The sequence below is a fragment of the Haliaeetus albicilla genome, chromosome 2 (genome assembly GCF_947461875.1).
Source record: "Haliaeetus albicilla chromosome 2, bHalAlb1.1, whole genome shotgun sequence".
In the NCBI taxonomy this organism is placed as follows: domain Eukaryota; kingdom Metazoa; phylum Chordata; class Aves; order Accipitriformes; family Accipitridae; genus Haliaeetus; species Haliaeetus albicilla.
In genome coordinates this window covers 39,181,134-39,208,661 of record NC_091484.1, presented here as the reverse complement: position 1 = coordinate 39,208,661, position 27,528 = coordinate 39,181,134, and the positions used below count along the sequence as shown (strand labels likewise).

General features: G+C 36.1%; 1 protein-coding gene across 5 annotated transcripts in view; it reads right to left on the bottom strand.

Moving 5' to 3' along the window:
* Positions 1 to 27,528, bottom strand: part of ZNF385D (zinc finger protein 385D) — a 456,126-nt gene that overhangs the window by 47,989 nt on the left and 380,609 nt on the right. The gene's annotated exons all lie outside the window — the stretch shown is intronic.

Sequence of the window (27,528 nt, the reverse complement as noted above, 5' to 3'; positions counted from 1 at the left end):
AAAATAATTTTTCATATTTTCTATACTTATTTTTTTAAAATTTCATTTGTAACTATACAGAGGTAATATTGTGTTACAGTCTGAAGAGATCTGTCTCTGACTGACAGATTGAGGACAAGAATAGGGCATGGCAGCAATAAGAGCTGCAGCAGAGAATGCAAAAGGGGATAGGATGTAACATAGATGCATGAGAGCACAATGAACAAAAGCTCTGATAGAAATGTAGCCTTTTTTGGACACCTCTGCCCCAAATCACCTTTAAAAGTATGAGACAGCAGCAATGTTCACTGCCCTTTTGTTAAGTGTGATAGCTGATACCAATGGATCCACAGCTATCACTGTTAATATCCTTCTCCAGAAAGGATTTTCAATAGTCCAGTGATAGCTAATGAAGTTACCATGATGCGTAGGAGACCATAAGCAATACCACATGTCCAGATAAAAGAGAGAAGAGACACTGGAAGAGCAGGAAGATCTGAGCACCCTTTGCGTTCTCTCTGTACCCCAGACCCACTGCTGGTCAAAGAAGAGACTAAAATATGGTCCTGAATGAATGTTTCTCTTTTGTTGCAGGATTACTTCCTTCAGCTGCTGATAAATTATAGGAAACCACACTACCCCTTTTTAATCATTTGCTCTCTTTCAAAACTAATTACTGGGACCTGTTGACTTGCCCTTTGGGCTCCATACCATGTGTGGTATGTAGTCACATTAAGATGAATTAATTCCCTCTATTCAAATTACTTGATGGAGAATTACAAAGGACATCAGATTTTACTCTCTAGGACCTTCGCCCTCCAGTGCCTTGCTAGTTTAAGAGATGTCATGCTGTCAATGCATGCCTTCACTAAAAAAAACCCTAACAAGGTCTGGTGTCCCTGGTGTACCAGTGAAATAAATATTAATTTTTAAACCATCTACCTTAGGAAACAACACTGAATACAGTATTGAAAAATATAGTGTAAAATATGGTCCAGAATTCTGACCTCTAGAGCCAAGCATTTACTTCAGCAAAAGAGGCAAAATCTAGAATTTAGTTTTACAAGGTACATCTCTGACAAAGACTATTTTTTAGGTGCAGATTCAACTTCAGAATGCACTGATTTATTTCTCTGTGGTTCTTAGGAGAAAAGCAGGAATATACAGGTTCTTTTTATGAATAGTTAATTAGAGAGAAAAATAACATGGATTTTTTTTGTCAAGGAATCTCATTCTCACCTTAGGCAGAGATTATACAAGTGAGAGGCTTAAAATATGTGAAACAGCAAACTGCAATTGGAAGTTAAATATCTTTTATTGTGCCCCAATAATAACCCTTTGATGAAAGACTATGCTATATCTTATTCCTAGTACAGCTGCCTTGGGTTTGTTTGGTTTGTGGTTGTTTTTTGTTGTTTTTTTTTCCTCTCCAGGTGGTGGGTCATTAGAACTTCCCCGGATAACCTCTATACAAAAAAAATGTATTTTCATACTCTCTGTTGATCTTTAATGCATAATCTTCTAAATGACTAGAGACCTCCCAAGAACTGCTGTTAGTTTTTGTTTGTTCTTTTTTCACCATACAAGTTTAAATATCAAGAGCTTTAATTAATATTAGAAGAATTTTCCTCCTGTGGCCTAAAATCTACATGGCTAAATTTCCCCTCAGACTCCTTAGTCCTGGTAGAATTAGTTAAATAACTTATCCTTGGCAATATTTACATGGTCTGCCAGGAAACTTTCAGCATGAAAATCATAGAGACAGAAGAATAATCAATTAGTACTTGCTAGGAATGCTCTTTGCCCCTTGGCTAGGAGATCAAAGCTGAATCATTATTTGACCATATTCTAAATGCTATATTTACCAAATGCAAATGCATAGAGAGAATGTATTCAATTTGCCAAGTCATTTTTGTCCATTTTATGAAAAAAATCATTATCAATGTCATAACTACCCGTTACTGATGACATTCTGAATCGTGCTGTTCTTTGAATGAGCATTAATACTTTAGAATGTTAAAGCCAATATACATAGTTACATGAAATAAATTCCAAATAGAATGGAAAAGATATCGTGTCAATGCATCTTGAGGAGAAAAACAAACCAAAAAAAGCTACAGGTCAATGGTAGGTATTTTTCTTTCATTTAGAGGACTCTAGAACAAGAATATTGGAGTAAGAAGTGTATCTGTTCTAATGTCAACATTCCTATTTCTGTATGTCTTTAGACAGAGGAGATCTGAAATGGATAAATTCATATTTCTATCTTTGTTTCATTTTCTTCATTCCTTTACACTGACTGTGTATATAAATTATACATCTGAATGAATATTAATGGCAGCCTCCATGGATTTGAGCACACAAACACAGAATGATTTCTAAATTTAAGTGAAGAAGAGATATTCAGAAGGTGGGGTTTCTTAGCTGAGGAAATCACAGCCAAAACACTCCTCTGCAAAAGGAACAAAATAGAAATGTGACAGAAAGCGGAGTTAATTTCACGTATATGTTAACAAACAACGGTTTGTTGTTGTTCTTAGCCCACACAACTTAAGCCTGTTGAACATCTTTAATAAAACTTTGATCATTTCTGGTAATGACCTATAGAAAAGTCAATATTTGATGGGAGCTGGCATGGAGGCCTGTGTGAGATGCTGTGGTCTCACTCTGTTAGGATAAAATGTAAACATGACATCTCAGTTACTACACCATGGAACGGAGTTTTATGTCAATACAGTGAAAATTAAAGACTGCATCGAAATTTTCATTTTCAAGGAACTTGCATAATTTTCTATTTCTTCGATTTCTCTTGATATTTTCTAAAATAGTTTTGTTTGCTGTATTGAATTACAGAAGAATACTTAAATGGCACACCCAGGTTTCTGGAATTACTTTGGTAAAACACGGAACAGCTTATGGTCTTGAAAACCTATACATGGGAAAATAAATGTGCTCATTAAGAATACACTGATAATACTCAGAAACAACAGTAAACTGATTTAGGTAATGAGATATCAACCCTGTAAGATGTGATTAGGGCAGTGCTGATGAATACATTTGTAACAGCAAAAGCCCCAAATCTCGGACCTGAGTGGACTAAATAATTGTACATAGACAGGAAGAGAGAAGCCAACATGTTTAGAGGTTTCTCATTTAATTGCAGTTTGTAAGGAAGCAACACTCATCTGAATGAAATTCACTTCCATTCCCCTGAGAGCATTTTGTTAAGATTAGTTTCACTTTCACTGAAGTAAATTCTTTATTTCCTGATTGGAAAAAAAAAAAAAAAAAAGAAGACTTAAACTCCCTTTGTCAGATGGATCATTTTCATGGTTATTTTTCTTGAAATATGCAATCAAAAGCAGTCAAGGAACACAAGAACATAGAATTCATTGTTAAAATAAGTTAAGGATACTCATAAGCAAGAAAATGAAAATCAATATCAACAATAACTAGGAAATAAGTGTACATAAAAATGACCAAGAACTGAAGGGAATGTCTTTAATATAGAAGTTTTAAGACAATCATAGTTCCCATGGAACCACTCCAAGAGAAAAAAAGGGGGGGGGAGGAGAGGAAGTTCAGGAGTCATTATCTATATATGTCACAGTAAAAAATTACTTTCTATTGTTGAACAACGTATTAAAGTAACCTCTTTTCTCCTGTAATCAACAAAATTATGCTGTGAAGAGTGACAGCAGCTGTAATAATTTCCATAGCATATGAGTAAGTAAAACTAATGCACAGATAACTTTTCAGTAAGACAATGAAGTTAATATGAGTTCTCAGGAAACAGCCACCTCCACTCGTATATGTCCATACTCAAAAGACACACACAAGATACAGAGAATTAAAACAAAGCTGTACGTTCTGCCTACATGTTTCTCTCTCATTCTTCTGTGATCTTTTTTTCCCATAAAAATATATATATAATGAAAATCATAAACAACTTCTTGGCCCTGAGCACTTTCCTCAAAGTACTTACCAAATACGAAAACAATTATAGCTTTCTACTTTTAACATTTTAAGCCACCAAATGGTAAACAGGAACAGTATGAGTAAGATTAAGAGCCTGAAAGTTCCTGCAGCTATTCAAAGATTACTCTTCTACAGAGTCTGTAAGAAAAACTGTTGCTTTTGCCTTAGCTGAGTTCCCGGTGCTTCTTATGTCAAGCTAAAGATAATAGATGAAAATGTTGCATAAGTATCCGAGTAACTTGGGAGGGAAACAGATGCTTTAAATTGGCCTCTGTGAAGCACTAGGAGTGCAGATGGGGAATATGCTATTAAAACGTGGCCATTATATTACGTTTACTATCTCTAGTCTGAAGGAAACAGAGGCCAGTTAAGGACTACCTTGTTTGGAGATTCACTTAGGGCAAACATTAGCAAACCCTGTGTTAATAAAACATGTTTAGAAAGCATCTTACAGCAATGCGTACTGTGTAGCAAGCTGGAAATGGCCTATAGCAGCTGTGAAGAATGAGAGACACAGGGAAGCCAGAACCCGCTGTCTTGACTGGCACTTCTATTCTGAGCAGCGTGTTCTCTTCACAAAAGCTAGTGACAGGTAGAGAGTGTAGATATCTGAAATGAATTATGTATTTCAGGAATAAGGAAGAGGTGGGAATCATAAAGACAGAAGCTCAAATTTGGTTCTCATTCGTACCTCAGCATAAAGTAACCTGGTTACTAAAGACACAGTAATAGCGTAGGTTTGATTTAAACTAACAGACAGAAGAGTGTTTCAATGTCATTAATGTTGTTTGAAGTTAAAAAACAGAACAAAACAAAACCTACAACTGGGTATTTAGTGGAGACACATCTAGTCCATCTCCAGATGTCTACACATGAGCAATGCCCCCCCCAGGCTCTGGAAAGAGATAGAAGATTGACATGATCTCTTTTGGAGAACTGTGTGGGAGTGAGATCAAATGGTCTCTAGAAGAGCTGATTTCATTCCATTGACTGTAAAAAGATATCTTTCCATAAAAGAAACTTGAATTGCCTAATGCTAGGTGAGATGAATTCAAGCCCAAGTATGAGACTCACTTGAGTTTTTGCGCATTTTTTTGTTTTCCTCCTTCATTTGTTTTGGAAAAGTAGATAATTGAATTGCTACATAGATTGAAGAGAGCATTAAAAATTTAAGTTTCAACTTCGATGGACCTTAGCTGATCAGCACATCAACCACTGTCATCACCAATGTTTGCCCTTCAGTCCTCCCACCTCCAACCATGAAATCCAATTCATACAGTTACTATTTAGGAATCTTATAAAAGTACAACTCTCTCTCCAACTGTAAACTCTGTTCAGACACAAATAGCTTTATCAACTTTTTTGATTTAAAGGCCTAGTAAACTCACTTTCAGTGAAAATTCACTAAGTACTTGGTGACATGCTGGGCAAAGAGCAGTTTAACAGAAATTAATTGCTTCACAGAACAAATATGGCCCATGTAATATACCATAGTCCAAAACCATCTAGAAAATGTGACAATGCTTTCCTACGTTGCTACTGAAACTCATGGATTTGCTGTTAATAAGAGTTAGGTTTGCTCTTAAATAGTGTTAGCTAATTAAAAGTTGAGAAAGAGTGGAATCTTACCCAGGAAGTTCTGGACTACTTTTTCAAAACTTTTTGCTTAGCATTCCTCAAAGCAATAAGAAAGATGGCAGATGCACACCTACACTTTTTAAATCTTGACATATCTATTATCCCTCTTTTATGTTCTAGTCTATAAAAACCTTTGAAAATTATTCAAAAGCAGCATTTCCAACAACCATAACTACATACCTAGAAGTCTGAATTCTCAACCTTCTATTAACTTCCCTTTAAAATTGAAAAATCTAGAAATCTGAGGAAAACACAGTAAAAAACATGAAATCCTGACTTCACTAAAATCAGTAAGAATTTCTACAGAAATAAGATTTTTTCTGAATGTTTTCAGCTTGTTTAATATAGATATTATGAAATTAACATATTGTTCTGATAAATAATTATCTTCAGTCATAGGTGTTTGCATATAGAGCATGACTTCTTGTATGTAAAATGTAAACTGTGCTTACAGGTTCTTCACCTCACTTATAGCTATTTCCTTAAAAAAAAAAAATCCTCTTTGTGTCCCTGATTATGTTGAAGATCTGTACGTTGATAAAGGATTGAAAAATGCAAACAGCTTGTTGTAAAAATAGAATATTTTTCAGCTTTGCTTAGCTTTCAAATACATATTCACATTTGCAAGGTAATAGTATATGGACCAAGGTAATCTTGAAAAGTGAGTAACCTAAAAATCTTTATTGGGATTATAATGTGCAGATAAATTGAAACAGCTGCACAGTCTTAAGCAGTTGTTAACTTATTTCCAAGCAGGCTATTTGACTGTTAGACACTGAGTATTACATAAGCTATATATCAGATGCAATATAAAAAGAATATATCAATGTTAATTATAAGAGATTTGATGAATCCTTAATTGCTTAATTCTGTGACACAAGAGAAAGAGGAGTGATTCTGAGCATGTCAACATGGGGAATTCAAATGCTAAAAATGGAGATGTGATAAAAGATGAGCAAAAGCTTTAAGAATGGCTAAGTTCAGACTTAAATGCTGAAATTCCACACTTCAAATGTCTAAGACCCGAAATTCATTATATTATCAAATTCCACGGTACCTTTGCTCCACACTTGCTCATTCGGAAAACAGTTTGCAGACTTGTTTTTATTCAGTGCTCCTCACACATTGCACTATATAGAATCAAACTTGCACTACCATTTCAAAACAACTAATAACATTTATCTTAAATAGAGATTTGCCAACTTTTCTTTTTATTATAGAAGATGAATCATTAGCCATCAAAGCACAATAATGATGACAACAATGAAAATAACATGTGGCAATTGATCTCAAAACTCTGAGAGTGTGATTCTGATCACCTATCAAAAGTAAATAAGAAAAATACCTTTGTTTTTCAACTTAAAACACTACAAATAAGGAATGAGATTTTAGCTTCATCACACCTTACTTGAAACGGTCTTTGTCGTCATCATGTAATAATTAAGATTCTGAATCAGTTTTTGGCATTAGGGAAAGAAGTTCCAAATAATAACCACATATAACAATACCAATTTCCCTGCAAAAGAATTTTCCTGTAAGGGTATGGCTTGGATGTTAGTAGCTAATGCTAACAAAAAACAAACAAACACAAAACCCCAAACCAAAACAAAAACCAAAAAAACCCCCGAACAACCAAACCCAATATATTGGTAAAACTATGAGGCCTAACTTCATGCACATAATCCTTAACATGCCAAAGTCCTACTTTCACTTCCTAATCCAAAACAGCACACATCAAAATTGAGATCAATGCAAAAATCCGAACACAAATCCAGATGCATATTTTCACAATGAAAGGCCAAAGCAAAGAACCACCTTGAATTAAAAAAAAACCCCAAACAAACAACAAACAAAAAAACCTCACTGGCATTTTCAAAAACTGGATCAAAATGGACAACCAAAATTTGAATTAATGCATTTTATTTCTGTTGCAGAAGGATAATTCTTGTACTTATTCCTTAGCTTGCCTAAATCGTCATAGATGGATGAATGGAAGATAGGTGTTCTGATGTGAGAACAGGAATTTGAGAGCTGTGCAGAAACTATAGCACAGTCGATAAGTTGAGTGCACAGACTGTAAACTCGTTTTCATGAATATGACTTTTAATTTAGAGCTAGACACATGAGCAAAGTACTTGAAAACCCATATCAATGCTCAGCAGCTTGCAGATGACTACCAAGTGGCCTAATTTTTTATTAACATTATAGGAAGAAATTGATTTACAGTGGAAGACTACTTTGCTGTAGCAGTTAATACTACATTTACATGCCTCTATAATTTACTTCACTTACGGCTGTCTCTTATATTAATATTCATTATAAAAGTCCTCTTCTAATATTGCTTGATTTGACAGGAATGCATTAGCTATGACAAATGCTTTATAATGTGCTCAGACAATATTAATACAAGCAGAACCTCTGATAATTGCTGTTACTTAAATACAAAGATTTTCTTTTTTATTTGAATTTACCCTTTCCTCTCTTCTTCCAGCCCTTCACCAATAAAAGTTTTGATAACTATACATCAGTCAGAATAATTCCTAAGCTCGGCTTGGCTTGCTAAACCACATGAAAAACTGAACCAATTCAGTCCTTTCAGAAATTTTAAGATACAAAAATTGTTATAATGCTTTGGTTTGGGGAAGGATGTTTTAAGTAGAAGTCACTTTCCTTAGCTGTGATCTCTATCTTCTGTTACAGTAAACATATTCTTCCTCCTTAGGAGATGACTTTTTCATGAAAGTTCCTTATCCATATGTAATCTGAGATCACAGTCAGAATTTTTACAAGCATAAAGCACAATAAACCTGGCTACCAGGTTTACTACAACTCTACACAGTTGTAATAAGACTCGCCTAGAGAAATAGGGTCTGAAATTTCAGAGGATACATAAGTAAGGTACTACCACAAATTACATTCAAATTTTGCAATATAAAGAGACAATAAAATTAGTCTGTATGGTAATAGTGCAAAAAGAACTATGGGCAAGGAGCTATTATAAAAAAAAAATATTTACAGAACCCTGATGTACACAGGGTAGAATCCACAACTCAGCAATTATCAACAATTATATCATAATCGGTTCAGCTTCATAAATATGTTAATTAAGTCACTCAGAACAAAACACTGAAAAACAAGTTGCTGTAAAATAGGTGCTACCAGTGTTTTTGCTATAATAGCTATGAGTCTATCTTTTCCTCAGGCAAAGAGTTGCAAAAAATTTAACACCAAGCACACTGTAATCAACTGTCTCAATCTCTTGTGTTTTCTAAGACATTAATATGATATATTTTAATAGTATGTGAGATGCCAAAGTTCTCCAGATAAATGTTTTTCATGCTCATACATAAAAACGAGGCATAGTCTAGACTCTACTTTCTAGAAAGCCAGGCCCCAAGTCATCTTCGCAACAAATATTCAGGGAAAGGATTTCTCGTTCCTGATATCAATGGCAAACAGGTATTTAATTTAAACAATAAATCTATTTAACTACTTATAGTAAAATGTTTGAAATGCAGAAGTTATTACTATTGTAGGAGTAATATGTTTGCAGTGCATAGCAAAGCATGTTCATAGCCTCATGCAAACTTACACGTATAGACCAAATAGGGGGAAACAAGCATGTTTTGTTAGCATCATTTTAAAGCAGATAATTCACTTTGCTATATTGTGCTACATCAGTTATTTTTGCCTTGTATCAAAGTTGCTAGTGTCAGGATCTGTGAGGGCTGGTAAGTTCTCCTCCCCAGGGAGGCAACAGTCCCTTCCTCTATGGAGACAGAAACACCCATGGCTTGCTTGGCAGAGGGTATGGCACAAAACAAGTGCCCCAGATCCATTTTGGACTAGAACTTGTTGAGAAATATGCAAAACAGAGAAATATAAATACCAGACAGACAGGCAGTTACAGTACTCTAGCCAAACCTTGAAGCTCTTTTTTGTTTTGTTTTGGGTTTTTTTTGGTTGTTTTTTTTTTTTGTTTGGTGGCTTCTGATGCTCTGGGCAACATAGCTACCAAATATGCAATGCTGCATAGAGCATGGACCTCTAACAGATAGCTGGAGCTTCAGAAATTCCTCCCTCAATTCCACTGGGTTTTAGTCCCATTTTTCTGTATGTAAATCTGTTTCAGGTTTCTGGGATTTTTTTTCTCCTTTGATAATTCAAGTGCCAATCAATATAATAGTAACATGATTAATTTGAATGGAAATTGGATAACCCCTTCTTTGAGCCTGGAACTATTCTATTTATTCAGCTCAGAACACTATATCAACCAGTGGTATATGGTAAATATAAATTTATAAAATAGGCACTGGGGAAAAAATCTCTTTAAAACTCTCCCTGGTTGGTTGCAAAATTCTACCAATGATAATCCAGATCTTGAGATGCAGTTAAACACATATTAACCATTCAGAAGCTCCAGGTGAAATAAATTTCAGTAATAAGTCCTTAAGGATTCTTCTTCAGGGTACATGATCTGTACATTTACAGAACTTCACAGTCTATAAATAATGGTACTATCATACAGTGAGTTTCAGCACTTTTTTTAAAGCTGGAAACTATGTGTCTGACATCCATAAGTATGTCTGATCCGGAAAACAGACAAGGTTTTGCCATAATTAATGTGGGAAAACAATAAAGGAAGCTGTATATGACTGTACTGCTAATAAAGTCCTGTGCTTCTCTATCAGAATCATTCATTTCTTTAGAGACCCAAAAAAGGAATCTTGTATAGATTGCACTGTTGCCTCAGTAGTTATTTCTTATGTGAAAATTTCCTTCTGAGTAAAAAAGAAAATAGGTTGCCAAAGCACAGCTCTTTTACAAGACCACTTTTTCTCATATATGAAAGAATAATTTGGGGTATCAGTTTCATTGTTTTGACATCAGTCAACCATTTGGTACCAGGGAGATGCATCTTCTTTCTGCATCTACCCCGTACACCTTCAAACCAAATTCAGTTTCTGGAAGCATGGCCTCTTGGGTGATGATCACACCTGAAGTTAAATTAAATTAAGAAATCTCTTAAACTGGTTGTGAAATGAGCAAATATTTAAGTTTCCTAAGGCTTCTTCTAGTCAATTTATGAGCTTTATTGCCAATACTTCAGATATTATACTTCAGTACTTCAGATATTCAGGTTAGATGGCAAAAAAAATCCATTAAAAAACATAAATAATAACGAATTCTTCAAACCAGGACTTGAAGCAGTTAGCAATATATTAGGTTAACTATGAATACTGAAAATATATATATATGTTTTTGCTCAGTTCACATAATCAGAGATGTATTTTAAAAGTGTATTTTAAAAAAGAAAACAACAACAAACTATTGAAAAACACATTGAAGGTACCACAGAACCTCCTTACTTTGGTAAAACATCAAATCTTGTCTCTTGATTCAGAGACTGCCCAGGTATGTAGTAATGACCTTGAAAAAGATAAGCATGTTCTTCAAACTGGTACTAAAAGACTCAGTAGAGTGGGCTCAGCCACTGGAAAGCATTCCTTGCCAACCGTAAAGCAAGTGTGCACACAACAGCCATTGCTCAGAGCATGATGACACACCACCAAAGGAAGACAAATGCACTCCCAGATATGTAAGGCTGGAAATGTCAGCAATATATCTCATGAGTTCCATAATGACAGCCATCTTGATTAGATACAGTATCCGCAGTATGTGAGGAAGAGAAAAACATGAAGTTTAAAGTAGCACAGCTCTGTGTAAGAACAGAAAAGAGAGAAACTGTTTTTTCCAACTTTCTGGTTTGGGTTTTGGGGTTGTTTGAGTTTGGTTTGGGGGTTTTCCTGTTTGTTCGTTTGCGGGTTGGGATTTTTTTTTGCATAAACAGCAGCTGGTAACAAACTGAATAAAAATAATACAGGCAGAGGTCCACGGTAATACAAAATGTAATGACCTGTTCTGGATGAACCAGACTAGTATCCACAACACTTGGATTTTTTTTTTTTTTTTTTTCCTTCTGCATCATTGTTTTTCCCCTCAGTATTCTCAATTCAGGGGTTTACTTGTCCAGGAAAGTTTTGCATTTTTTTAAATCTCTTTAAAGTACTAGAAAGACTATTACCTGAAGGAAACAATGAGACAAATTTCCAGTCACAGATGTTTTTTTAGACTACTACTGATTGACAAAAATGTGGCACAAAGTGCTACAGTGTTGACAACCACGCTGTTAATGCTATTCTGTAGGAGTGGGCTAATTCAAAATTCCATTAATTCTCTTCCTTTGTTTAAAGTTAGCTAGCAATTATTAAAAGCTTAAAACAAAATGACAGTAGGAGATAGTCATGAAGCAGGCTTCAGAGCTGTGATACAGAACAACCAGAGACCTTGACTTGGAACTAGACAAACCATTGGATAATTAAAAGGCAGCCCAGTAACAACTCAGCATTTGTGAACAGCCATCACAGGGGACAGCTTGAAGAATCCCCTGGTGTAGGAAAAACAGAACTATAAATGAGAATCTCAAATTTTTGTGCTGTGAAACAAATGTGAAAAATTCTCAACAACAACAAAGTGACAATTAAAGGTTTAAATTTGCAGTAGCAGGCTAGGTAATTTTCCTTCAAATTTACCCAAACACACTAGTTAAGTACCATTATGTAGTCTGAATATTCAGACAGATTGTTATTTGCCTTTAAACAATTCAATGACCTTAAAAGGGTGCCCTGACTTTGACTCAAGAAGGCAGTCAGGTATCTGCTAAAAACGTGAAAAGGAGATGCAGCCCCTGTGCAAGCGGAGGTTGGCCCCCCCAAATCTGACAGGGCAGCAGTTTTTGTCATTACGAACTTTACATCTACTCCATTAGTTTCCATGTTGTTCTTCTGTTCATCACAGGCATAATTCACCTTCTCCGCCTAGTAGTGAGGCTACCATGCTCGCTGTGGATACCTGCAGCAGGAGCTGCAGGACCCATGACACAACACGTACCTCAGGCTGGCAAGCTACAGTGAGAAAACAGCAGGGGAAATGAAAGCCCTTTCAGTTCTCCTGTTCATCTTGGTAAATCAGTATCTGAACATCCAGGTATCCAGGTAATGTGCACGAATTTATCTACATTTAAACAAAACCAGCTACCTGACTTGTGCTTCCAGAAAACAATTCTTGTAGATGAATTAGTATGTGTGGATTTTCATGAGGGACGTGTCAGTCATAAGCTTATTACCAAAAATGCAATTGTTATTGGGTTAAAAGTTCCCAAATCTTAGCAGTTTGAAATAAAAGAGCTGATTCACATTGAGATACTGCCATACATGCTATTGATTTTGTACAGAAGCCTTCCCCAAGTAGCATGCTCCCAGGGGCTGTGAGCACTGTCACTCCTGTGCACACACACAATAGAGGTGTCCCCACTAATGGTCTATTAAATTGTGCTGCTGAAGTTCACTTAAACTAGTCATAGACCGTGAGGGAGATAACTGCACTAACCCTTCTCCAAACCACTGCCCTTGTCCTGCATCTGGTGGTGTAACAAGGAACTAGCAACTAGGAAGCACGTGCAGGAAAAGCATTACAAGGTGTCCTGGTTTCAGCTAGGATAGAGTTAATTTTCTTTCTAGTAGCTGGTATAGGGTTGCGTTTTGGGTTCAGTATGAGAAGAATGTGGATAACACACTGATGTTTTCAATTGGTGCTAAGTACTGTTTAGACTAAGTCCAGGATTTTTCAGCTTCTCATGCCCAGCCAGCAAGAAGGCTGGAGGGGCACAAGAAGTTGGAAGGGGACACAGCCAGGGCAGCTGACCCAAACTGGCCAAAGGGGTATTCCATACCAGGTGATATCATGCCCAGTATAGAAACTGGGGGGAGTGGAGCTGGGAGGGATTGCTGCTCGGGAACTAACTGGGCATCGGTTGGCGAGTGGTGAGCAATTGCATTGTGCACCACTTGTTTTGTATATTCCAATAATTTTATTTTTATTATTGTTATCATCATTATTATTTTCTTCCTTTCTCTCCTATTAAACTGTTCTTATCGCAACTCACGAGTTTCACTTTTTTTCTGATCCTGTTCCCCATCCTACTGGGTGGGGGGAGTGAGCGAGTGGTTGCCGGCTGGTGTTAAACCACCACACAAGGTTGGTTGGCAAGATCTGCTATGTATTTCAAGCTCCCTATGTATTGCCATCAATGGCTGCTCTTATTTCCTTATACTTGAAAGCAGAAAAAAAAGTATGCATCTTTCAATACTGGGAAATGTTGGTTTATTAAGGGCAACTACTGCAAGCAAATTCAACTAGATGGCTGAAGTGGGTAATCTGTTGATGCAACTTTCAGATGGATCTGCTAAGATGATGCTAGAAACTTGTAGCTATTAAACCAACAGAGCAGAAAATGAACCAGAAATAGTAAAAAGTAAAATGTAGCAAAGGAAGGGATTGAAACTGCATGGCAGCTGTCTCAGGACTCCTCTGATAAGGTGAATGAACTAAAGAGCTCATTTGAGTGCTCTAATGTAAGAAAATGGGTATTTGCAAGCAGAAATGAGATAATTTGAAAAGTGTGATAAAAAAGTCTGATTTTTTTAAATTTGCATTCTCTAATACTTACCTGGAAACATGGGTTACTAAAAGTAATGCTACTACCTATGCTTTGATCAGTGCAGATCTACTGGATTAAATAAGTAGATCTTCTGAATCTCCTAAAATGCTTATTATAGGGCTTAAAACTAATTAGAAGTGGAATAAGGAAGTGTAAACAGTACTAAATTCCAATTGAAAAGGTAGGAATAATTCTTGAAAGTATACAGTTTGGGAATTAAAACATGAATTTTAATTCTCACTTAATTCAAATTCTAGTAATGACAGAAAAAGAAAATACTAAAGCAGGTATAATAATAGAAAGAAATTAGTCTTCCAGAGAAATAAAACATCTTTAGTTATCTGGAGTCAATTTTGTGACGTAATTAAGGACACTGAGACAGGGTACAGGTAGCTTTGTACCATAAAGCCTTTGTCTATCCAGACAAATCTATGCCAGCAATTATAATTTTCTATGGTTTTTTTTAATCAGCCACTATTCACTTGTCCAGTCCTGTACAAAACACAGAAAGATAAAATATTATGACCTAGGTAGGACATACTTAAAGAATCAGTTATTGAACTTTGAAAACGCGTGTTGTTTGACTGAAGTCAAATGAATTGGTCTTGTGTTTAAATTTAAGCACTATTAAACTTGCCACATATAGGACTTCATTAGAGAACACATCAAATGTATAATACACAAGATCTGCAGTCTCCAGGCAGCAGACTTTATTTTCTAGGAGGAGTCAGGAAGACAAATTATATTTTTGAAGCCAGAAAAAAATACGTATGTCTGTAGTTCGACATACAACAGAATATTGCCCAGAGGACTTCCATTATTAATTTCTGAGTCAAACCTAATAGCTTTGGTCAAATGATTATGAGAATCCCAATGAGATTCTGTATATGTTATAATCCTTCTCAGCATTAAAAAAGTTTTGTCTTGATTATGGAATGAAGCTAACTTTTTTCCACTTGCAGTCTTTGGATATTGCCACACCTCCCCACTACTAGGAGTTGGTTTACTATTAGATTGTTGTTTTCATGCAAATTTTTATAGACTGTAATCAAAATATTGCTTACAATCTCTTTGATAAATACTGAAGTTGAATGCATCTATCTAATTAGGTCTTTCACTATTAAACATTTTTAAATAATTATGTTAGATCTTCTCTAAGATACCACTAAAGTGTTGATATTCTTTGAAAAAAAATAGATAATATAGTTCATTTACAGTAGTAAAGGAAACAAAAATTTTACATTCCTCCATTATCATCAAAAAAAAGGCTTCTTCACAAGGCTTTCTGGAAACATCACTACACCAGTGGTTTCTGTGTAGCTGATATTTAACCATGTACTCCCAAGTCATCTTCACCTTTACATGAAGTCCCCCAACTTTTCAATAAATTCTTTATTGTTCTTTCTTGAGAACAATATATTTTGTAGTATTAAAAGCATTTGAATCACTGAATCTCCAGCTCATCTTTATTACTTGCCCAGAATTCTAGGTTTTGTGTCATTTGTAAAGACTTCATAATTCCTTTCAGGTAACTGATGATGTAAGATTAGACTGGAGTTAAGACCCTATTCCAAAAGGATTTCACTGGAATTTCTACACCAACTTGTAGCTCATGATTGCATTCCAAGGCCTATAATTAGCAGGCTTAAATCCACTTAATATATTCCATATTCATTCTATATCATTCCAGTATCTTAGATAACTTTTAACCTCTGCACATTCTAGAGCTGTGCAAACACAAAGCATCAGCACACTTATCCTTCATCAATCAAATATGTAATCTCATAAAAACAATTTTAGGTAGGAAAGTCTAACTTTCTATCAATTCATATTCATTGTCATTATATAATGAATCTCATTTACTTCAGTACTCAAGTCCTCTGTCAGCTGTTGCTGTATTTTTCCCAAGATTGGCATCAGGCTGATAGACCTATAAATACTTGATTCATGCTGTTTACCTTTTGTGAATACTGACACAACATTAACTTTCTTCTAGTCCCCTGGATTTTCTACAGTATCTACAATGTACAGAAAAACAACAGTTTATCCAAGAAGCTCTTTGTATCTGCTTTAAAAACTTCCATTTGCAACTCTTCCTGATCTGTTATTTAATTTAGTACATGTGGTTAAATACACTTAATTTTACCATTAGCATGGAAAGCATTTAAACATCAACATTATCATCAAGTTTATGTAAGTAAGCTGGTTTTTTCCCTTCTCAAATCAAATCTATCAGACACAGTTCCTTGGTCCCTGTTACTCTTAAAAGCATCTTTTTATTTCCCTTAATGAGCCTATATTTATAATTGTATCATTTTTTTCCAATAATAATATTCTGTAGTTCTTAATTTCTAATTTACATAAATTGTTCTAGCTCCTTTGATACTAACTCCACTACGGCCATGCCATAAAACAAGAGTTTTAATACTGGGAGACTGCTATTTGATGTATGTCATGGTTTAACCCCAGCTGGTAACTAAGCACCACGCAACTGCTCACTCACTCCTCCCCCACCCAGTGGGATGGGGAAGAAAATCACTGGAAAAAAGAGTAAAACTCATGGGTTGAGATAAGAATAGTTTAGTAGAACAGAAAGGAAGAAACTAATAATGATAACAACAATAAAATTACAATAACAATACTAATAAAATAATTGAAATATACAAAACAAGTGGTGCACAATGCAATTGCTCACCACTCGCCAACCGATGCCCAGTTAGTTCATGAGCTCCCCCCAGCTCCACTCCCCCCAGTTTATATACTAGACATGACGTCAAACGGTATGGAATACCCCTTTAGCCAGTTTGGGTCAGCTGCCCTGGCTGTGTCCCCTCCCAACTTCTTGTGCCCCTCCACCCTTCTTGCTGGCTGGGGATGAGAAGCTGAAAAATCCTGGACTTAGTCTAAACAGTACTTAGCACCAATTGAAAACATCAGTGTGTTATCAACATTCTTCTCATACTGAACCCAAAACACAACCCTATACCAGCTACTAGAAAGAAAATTAACTCTATCCCAACTGAAACCAGGACAATGTATCACAGTGGAGTACAGAATGCACAATGATGAAATGAGAAATACACAATAATTCTTCAAGATTGTTGAAACACTATATGGATTTTGAGAATAAGAGACTCTTAACGCACGTATTCTGAAGTTATAGGTGTGGCCTGCCTGAATTACTTATAAGCAAGACATTTATTCCATGGAAAACTACATTAAGTCTAAGAAGCACAGTGTTCAGGTGCATGAAGACCAACCACATGTTCACTTTCCTCCTCAAACAGATACTGCTGTCACAACTGTGCTTTGCCTCGAGATAACTTGATGTTTGCTGGTGCTGAAGATAACTTACTAAGCTTAACCTTAGCTTAGGTTTACTTACATGATTTACAATTGCAGTGTACGCAAACCTTAAAACAACTAGTGGTAAGGAAGGGGGACAATGGCAGGAACTGTGAAAGTATTTGGTCCTGTCTGATATTTTAGTTTGGGTTAGCTTTGTTTGACTGGGACCAAATATAAAATGAATATTTGCAAAGTCTAACTCCATTAATACAGTAAGTGGAAGGTATATTTTAGCAAAGCAATGACATAGTACAGAAGAATTTCACCTGTGAGACTTCTCCAGCTGCGGAAAGAAATCACTGATCTGCTAATACTTTAAATACATTATTGAAAAATGTGGAATACCAAATGGAAGACAGAATAAATATCATTGTTGCAAAATAAAATTGTTCTTAACATTCTTACAGTAGTTTTGAATAGTACTTAGTTTTGGCCTATTTCTGAAAATGCCTACTATATGTGTATAGGATAGTCTGCTTCTAGAAATAATGATTTCTGCTGTGCTGAGTTCTGTTAACATGAATGGCCAATGAAATGGACTGGGTAAAGCAGATTGCCCTATGTTTATTAATAAAACTGTTCCAGTTCTGGTTGTCTTTAGATCGCTCTGAATGGTGCTATAAGGGCATCGTATAGCAATGGCTCCAAACATTTAGCACAGTACATTTACCCATATTCTTAACCTCACTCTCCTCCCTTCTTGATTTAGGCATGGAAAGAATATGACATGAACAACAAAAGAAAATAATCTAAGCAAGCTCTAAAGCATCTTTGGAGATGAGGTGGCCTTTGCCTTAGAAATTTCCCACACAAAATAAAACCAGTATTCAAACAGATAACAAGCAACTACTTCCTCTTTCTACGTTGTCCAGCCAATACAATGTCAGCTTGAAAAAACATGGATCACTTAAATGAAGACCTGCCTACTCTTCTGTTGCCCTCAAAACAGACCCTTCTCATTTGAAAAATTCCAGACTGGCAAAAACTGACCATGTATCTGAGAGCGCTGGATCAAGAAGTTTCTGCTCCATTCAAATTAGCCCATAAGCTGACAAAATAAACAATTACACAATAGTAACAGGCTTGTGAATCTGATGCTTTACAATAAAAACTTGAAAGAGGATCTAGGACTGCAATACCATTTTTTTTTGAAATCCCAGTGGCTAGAAGTGTGGAGCCTTCAGACCCATCCTACTAGCTAATGTCAATGCCATTTGCAACATAACAACAAAACACACCACGAAGAATGAGTCATTAAGCAGATACATGCTACAGTGCTTGATCTGTTTTTTAGAGCAATACTGATGAATATCTGATAAACAGAAGATTACTCCCAAGATTTCTAGTAGTTACAGCTATGGGCATGCAGCAACCAAGCTGACACTTCCTTGATGTGCTATGAAAGACCCTATTTAATATTTCAATAGAAAATGCTTTTCAGACCTATGAACAATACCATTGTTAGTATTGGACTCTCACATTGATTCAATAGGCTGATACAGATGTTGTGACTGACAGCAGTTTCTATCTGCAGGATTATTCAAGCATAAAATTGCTGTCAAGGCAATCCCAATCAAAAGCAGCTGGGTCCACAGAAAACACATGGTGTTCATATGACGAAGCTCTCAGCATACGTAGATGCAAGCAAAGAAGGATTTTATTGCACATTCATGATCAATTGAGGCACGCATAAATTACTGTAATTTTTATATCGCCGTTTAGCTACACTCTGAAAGAAAGAAAAAGCCCTAGTTCTACACAGAGATCAAAAAAGAAGCTATTGTCTTCCAAATTACCATTGAGCTCTAATGCAAAATTGGTACAACAGTCTGTGGAATGCTGATAACATTTTGTGCTGCAGTTAGCTACAGATTGTCTGAAGTACAAAAAAGTCAAAGTGTAGGTGATTTAAAGTGAAAGATGTTGTAGCATGGTTAAATTTTACTGGTTTGGGCTGAATTTTCCAGGCATGTGATTAAGAGGACTGATAGCTGTGACTCAGTAATCTCTAATTTCCAAGCAAATTACAAGAGAATCAGAAAATAAGAACATCTCTTTCAGACTATAGTTTCTTTCAAAGATTTTTCATTCAAATAAAATTTAAAAAGAAAATTTGACTGTTCAGAATTTGGTCATTGGGAAGTGGGCCATGAAGTCCGATAGCTGGCTCTGAAACCCATCTGTGTTGTGCTAATCACCAAGCAATTACTCCTCATTTATTATTTCACACTTGCAGCTTTAGAATGCTCCACCCAAAATATCTCAAACAAGTTAATATGAAGTAAAAATCCTTAGAAATTCAAGCTTCAAGGCCATTGTTCTGTTTTGATGTGTACTAAAACATTGACTTGTAAAGGAAATCAATTTATGTCCAGGATCTCACAAGCCTAAACCCAGAGTTAGCCTGTTAATTCTGCTGTGCCCTAAGCAATGCTGAAATGATCTGAAGAAATCACTTGCCAAAACAAAAGCACACTTTATGATATAATAAAGCATATGGGAACAAAACAACAGCTAAGTTATACAAACAGACTGCACTGAATTGCCTTCTTAGATTAAACATCCTTAATATAATAATTACACATACAATGGTATCCACAGCCTAAGCTGTACCAGCAAATTGCACACTGGGATCATACAGTAAATTGTTTCTGCATCCACCAGCAGATTTTGAATAGTATTAAATATTATTTTGAATTTTAAATACTGTTGACATTTGTAGCATTATTAGAAATAGAATTTAGTTTAGTTACAAAAGATTACAAGAAAATCTGCTGTCTACAAAAATGCTAATAAATAGGCAGTGGCACTTTAAATATATGTCAATGTCATAAATACAGCAGTATGTCTTCCTCAGCTTTCCTTAAGAAAGGAAAAGTTAGGGTAGCTTGCCATTAAGAACAAAGGATTAAAAAAAAACCTCGAAGACTAAATGATAAAATAGGGTAGCTATACCAAGCAACACCAGAAATAATCCAATAATTCTTAATATTTGGAAGCCCTCATAAACCTTAAAGCCTAGCCATTACCAAAACATATGTTTATAATAAGAAAAGAAAATAAGCTCAAAAGCCAAATGTAGGGGAGATAAAATGAAAGCAGAAATAAGAAGATTTTCCTGTTCAAGTGGGAGTTTGTTTCCATTACAGGTTCTGGAGCTGAACCACGAACTGCACAAATAAATCTATGTACAGAGCTAAGGTGCACATGGTTTTGACTATCTGAGTGATGAAAGAAAGCAAGCAAGCTGTGCTAATCCATGATATTAGAGGAAACAACTGTTAATTACCTTTCTTGAACAGAGAAAGGCAACTACTGCCAAACAAACATGCAGAAATATATTCATATAAATATATCCAAAGAATATTTCTTCATCTTTTTAAATGAAACTGTTGTAGTACTAGTCGATTATATGTTGTCCTTCTACAAATATTCATAACAACCAAGATTTCATTTGAGCACTACATCTGAAAACTTTTTTCTACAATTTAGACCAGAAGTTTTGAATCTTAAATAAAGCAGCACATACTAATAGCAGGGAATCCCTTGGCTCCTTACTAGACACCTGAAAGAGACACAACATTCTAATAGGACATGTTCACTAGGACACGTTCACTAGGACACCTATGGTTGAATGTAATATGAGAAAGATGAAGTTAATATTTTAATACTAAACCTTACATATTCCAGCAATCTACCTTTATTAGGCAATATTTTTCTTTCAATGCCTAAAAAATTAGATGAGAAAAAGGTTCATGTTTTTTTAAAAACAAACAAACAAACAAAAATAAATCAAGAAACACTATTCTTGTCAGTGGGAAATCTAAAAGCTATTCAAAAGGATATTAAAATTTTCACTTGACAAACAGAAACAGTGTCATTTATTACATGATCATTCAGAATTAAATAACACAACTCAGATTTTGTGCATTGAGCATCAAATTCTTACAGAGCAATTAATGATTCAGTTAAAAAGAATCAAAATCTGTGGAAGAAAAATTAGGCACATTGAAGGAAAGGGCAATTTGGTCACTGAGGCTGGAATTTGTCTCAGCTAACTTTAGGTATCAGCATAGCAGTTTACGTCTGACCTAGTCAGCACAGGTGTTTTTTATACTTTTTCTCAGGTCTTCACCATTCATCTGATTTATTATAGATATTTATTTTAGCATAAGATGAATTCTGCACTAGACTTCATTGACATGATTTCCTCCCACACTAAGGAGAAGCCAGTGCAATTAGCGTCGATATGTATGTCTATAGCTGGTCAAAGAAATTCCACCTAGGCTCTCAATGAATATTATGTTTAATAACCTCTGCCCTTCTCTCCTTCATATATTCAATAAAACCAGAAGTACAGATGAACAGTCTAAGCAGTTCAGTAGATTTTGTTCTGTTAAAACACTCCTTGCATTTGAAGCTGAGTTCTCCTTCTCAGTAATGGCATAAGACATCCTGCACACTGTGCAACACGTTATCGCCACTCCCTACATATCTACAGACCAACTGCAGCTCCAGTATAAGCTGATGTTAAGGCAACAGATCTGCATTAGCTTTTACTCTTGGTATCTGTAGACTGTTGAGTCATTCCACAGAAGCACAGTTCAAGGTTGCAAGGGTGCCAAAATGCACTATGGAATTATTAGAAAAGGCACAATACACCAAGACAACACAGTATATAACAGGGCATGAAGTACACTTACAAAGAATAAAACAGCTCTGAAAATAAAAACTCTGAATTTGTCACGTATTTCAACAGAAAGACATAAAGAAACAATTTAAAATACAAGACAGTTTGCACTTCAGTCAGGTCCCATCAATGATCTTTATTTTAATTGCACGTAAAATACATTTTGTAACAGTAATGCATATTACATAAATTCAGTGTGATTTGCCTGATGGGAAACTTGTGCAAACCTATTAAAGGCATGCATTAGCAGCATTTAGAGATTTGGATAAGTCTTACTCATTTCCATTTTAGTTCTTTTCTTTGAGCTTACTCTTATTTTTTTCTTACAGTTTCTTAGTTCTCATTTTTACAAAAAGACATAAAGGATAATAGAAAAAACACTGGATGAACTGCCAGGCTCAAAATGTTGTGGTCAGCAGCACAAAGTTGGAGGCTAGTCACTAGTGGAGTCCTCCAGGAATTGATATTGGTGCCAATATTGTTTAAAGTCATCCCTAAGGACCCAGACAATGGGACAGAGTGCACCCTCAGCAAGTTTGCCGATGCTAAGAAACTGGGAGGAATGCTTGGTACACCAGACGGGTGTGTTGCCATTCAGAGGGACCTGGACTGTCTGGAGAAATGGGACAACAGGAGTCCCTTGAAGTTCAATAAAGGGAAATGCAAAGTCCCACAAATGGGCAACAATAACCCCACGCACCAGTCTGGGTGGGGGGCTGACCGTCTGGAAGCAGCTTTGTGGAGAAGGACCTGGGGTCCCGGTGGATACCACTTTAAGTGTAAGCCAGTAGTGTGCCCTTGCAGCAAAGGCGGCCAATGGCATCCTGGGCTGCATTAGCAAGACTGTTGTCAGCAGGTCGAGGAAGGCGATCCTTCCCATCTACTCAGCACTGGTGAGACAACTGCAGTGCTGGCTCCAGTTCTGGGCTCCCCAGTACATGAGAGACATGGACATACTGGAGCACGTCCAGAAAAGGGCCACAAAGGTGATTAAGGGACTGGAGCATCTGTTGTATGAGGAGAGGCTGAGAGAGCTGGGACTGTTCAGCCTGGAGCAGAGAAGGCTCAGGGGGGTCCTATCAATGTGTATAAATACCCGATGCGGCCAGTAAAAAAGACAGAGCCAGAAACTGTTTTCAGTGGTGCCCAGTGACAGGACAAGACACAACAGGCACAAACTGAAATACAGGAGATTGGACTTAAATACAAGAAAAAACTTCTTTACCCTGAGGGTGGCCAAACAGTAGAACAGGTTGCCCAGCAAGGCTGTGAAGATACTCAAAACCCAACTGGAGAAGATACTGAGCAACCTGCTCTAGCTCACCCTGCTCTGACCCGTAGGGGTGATCTGGTTGATTTCCAGATGTCCCTTTTGAGGTCTCTTCACAGAATCTCAAAATTTCTGTGATTCTGTGGTATTTGTGGCTGCCACTCTCCAGCATATTTTCCTGAATCTCTCAATTTCATGCCATCTTCCTTTCTTCCTTCTTCAAAGTTTACCCTGACTTACCACATCATTTCTGGTTTCTTTCTCCTTCTTGCCTTCCTTTTTTATGCCCAAGACCTTGCCAGACTGGCTGTTCTCTCCTACTCCACCTGCTCTCCATTTCAGAATTATCCCAGCTGGGCTGCAATTGTTATTTCAGGAGCGAATTTCATCTGCTGACCAGAAATATCCTATCACTTAGATAAAAAGAAAAAACAAAAGGACTGAAAAGGGGTAGCTCAATTAAAATTTTCCCACAGAGAAGAATTTTCATACGTGCCAGTGAAAGGAAAATAAGAGAATTTATGCTTTCCCCCATGCTGTTACCCACACGTACATTCAGTATCTGGAAAAAACTTTCCTCCTTTTCCTTCTAATCTATCCTTCGGTGTTCTTATTTCTTGTGATGCCTTTATCACTTGAACATGTTTATGCTACCGCTTCTTTAAAACACCTGCCTATTACATTAACAGTGTCTATCCCCCTAAGTTGTCTCTCATCTTATGTGTAGACTGTAAGCTCTTTAGGACAGATGCCAGTATTTTGTTCTCTGACAGCACAGGAGTCTCTTAGCTCTTAAGACTGTACCTAATGATAGATGATCTTGTCTGTGCCTTGGCCCAGGTACACACTCTTTCTGTTCATCACATTTTTCTCTGTTTTCAAGACCTATTCTCTGCATTTAAGTACACAAGATATAAGACGTAGTGTATAACATTCAAAAGCAACATTAAAGACTTTGCCATAGTGATGGCTCCCAATGACAGGTTTCCCCCTGCCTTGGAAAGGTCTGGTCCTTCTTCTCCATTGGTAACAAATGATCAAACTCATGCTGAATTCTCTGCTGAATAATTAAATAAATAAAAATAGCCCAAATCTTCAAGACCTAATTTGTGATAATGTGGTCATGGAGAGTCCTTTTTAACTTCAAATAGCTTTGGAAAAGATCAATATTTAGACATATGCAACAACTACAGGGATATCATTTTACAAGGATATAATCTTGGACACTCACTCTAGGTTCAAAAAAATTGAAGTGTGGGATAATGACTTTACTGGATGGGACATATAGTTAGAATGATAGAACAGTCTATCTAAATATAGTCTGAAAGGTGTTCCTAAAGTATCTGTCCTTACAGCCAAAGTGAAGGTGTGAAGTATTTTTATGAGGAAAATATACCTTGACAGAAAGGAGGGTCAATTTGTAAAGCTATCGAGGACATTTAACAACTTTATGTCAGGGAATATGTATGCATGGTTGTTAATATGTGGTGAAAACATTAATTTTTATTGTCAACCCTTGAATTGGAGAATCAAGAAATACTGAAATCTGGCTTGTATGCTACCATAAAGTGGGCTTGTCTTTGGAATGGTCACACTTTCTGGTTTTCTGTCCTGAGTGACTACACGTATCACATAATAAATGGTAAATACAGATGAAAGAAGGACGTTAAATAATAGAACTGGTGACAGAGTTCCCAAATGTCGAGACTGGCATTGTCCATTACGTGACTGCCAACATAACTCTTCATATTTCTTTGCCCCAATGATTTCTCAAGTTCAAGCCTTCTAATAATTCTAAAAGTTTGCTTAAAGGGGTAAAAAAAAGTAGTGACTTTCACAGAATGAGCAAAATGACTCCATATTTTATGTTTTCTCCTTAACACATAGTTTAACCACAAGGAATCATTTATGAAAGGTTTTAAGGAGTCCGTTTACATTGTGGGTTGCACAGTCTCCATTATTTATTGCAATAACACATGCTGGCACCACGTCTAACAAAATAGTTCCAGAACAAGCAACATAATAAATTGCTGCTTTAGCTCTTGAATCAGTTTGTATACTGTGTGGTCTTTTTCATAATCTTCATTGCATAGCACTGCAGATTTCCTGATGACATTTTGTTTGCTGGAGCTGCTAAGGGTACGCAGAACCACTGAACTCAAGTCCTGACCAATGTGCTGTGACTAACATGTAATTCACCATTTAACCACTGCTGTACATGATATATTGGAGGTGATATGAACATGACCCTATCCTCAGTGTATTTGGGATCAAGTATTAATCTTCAGCAGAGAGCTTTAAAATACTGTAGAAAAAGCTTTTGATCTAAATGATCACAAATGCACAAACTTAGTAACGGACCTTATTACTAGTTAAGAAAGATTAATTAATAAATTCTGTTCATAAGGACAGCTGTTCCCTCAGAACTGCGTATTACTATCAGAATATTTTACTTTTACAGCCATCATTTAAAATGTGCAAACTTACACATTTAGTGTAGTATATTCTGATGTTATTCTGGCTTTCAGAAATCATTTTGCCCATAAAAGTTCTATGAAGCAAATATAAGACACAGAACAACTGGAAAGGAAAGAAAATCTGATTTATGAAATTTTTAACTTGTCATGTTTAACAGAAAATTTCATCTTTTTGGCTACCCAAAATTTTCTCCTTTTTTGCCTTTTTTTTCTCCCACTATGCATACATGCTTGATTCTGCAAAGGATGATTTACACCAAGGATGCTATTCTACTGCCAGTCACATCAATGCTGACCTGTAATAACTGTATTTGCATTTGGATAGAACTGGCCGCCTTTCTTTGAATGCCACTGGTTGAATAGGGCTTTTGCCAGCAGTTGAATATGGCTCTCAGTCTTTTGTGAAGTTGTCAGATTTTGGGCTGTTTGTCAATTAACATCAATATGTGTCTTTCAAAATGCCATTAAGGTCAGTATTTCTAACATAGAATACATACATGTATAAATATACATACATATATGTATATACACATTCTGTGAAATTAATCCAGGAAGTCACAAACCATGTGTAAAGCTGAGGAAACTCCATGCTTTTGTGTGCAACTGGATTTCTGGTGTCTTCTTATGCCAATATAAAAACTGATTTGTACTACTGACCTTCGATACAAGACAGTTCATATAGCTCGTCAGGGATCTAATTCAAAGCCTGATGGAAAGACTCAGACTGGATTTAAGGCACCTTGGAAAATCCTTCAAACTTACACAGCATAAAATAAAAACTTTTGAATAATACATTTTAAAGCTTAAAAAGATCTCTTTTTTCTTCAGGTTTTTTTTTTTCAATCACTAGATCATATTTTGTAAACAATAAGTCACTCTTTCCATACAATATCCCCCTTTCTGTTCTGAACATGCCAACAGGTAACAGCAGGAAAAACTTTTAAATGTTATTTGTATGTTTAGAAACACATATATTTTCATAAATAACTTTTGACATTCTTCCTGTTCTCCCATGCTTCATTTCTTTCATCATAGAAACAAAAGTACTCAGAATATTTTCTTTCTTTCTTTTTTTTTTTTGAGGGGGGGCACGGGTAACAAACATGAAAATAATGTAAGGATTGTTTTTTAAAGCAATCACATTATAATTAGAATATAAATCTCCATAAAAACATATGCTGTCTATAATAAAGGGCTATAACAAAGATATATAGAGGGAGAGACATAGAGGTATCTCTCTATAACAAATATAGCAAGGATGTATCTTAAGGAAAGTACTAAACATGTCTGCAAGGTACTTTTTTGTTATACTATAACTGGTTAGCGCACATCCATTTACAATTGTAAACTTACTGCATTGGAAGTGTTCCAAATGAGTAGTTTTCAGCATGAGTAGAAAGGTCTCTGTTGTTTCACAGCCTTGGCTTTTTTGCTGTGGCTCTTTTTGGCTTGTTTGGGGAAGGGGGACTGATTATGACTAAATATGCAAACTATATCCCTTCATACACAAGAGCAGTCATGCCTTGTGAGATACTAGAGTACCCTTCAGTGAACTTTCAACCTTCCTTCGAAACTTCCAGTACAATAG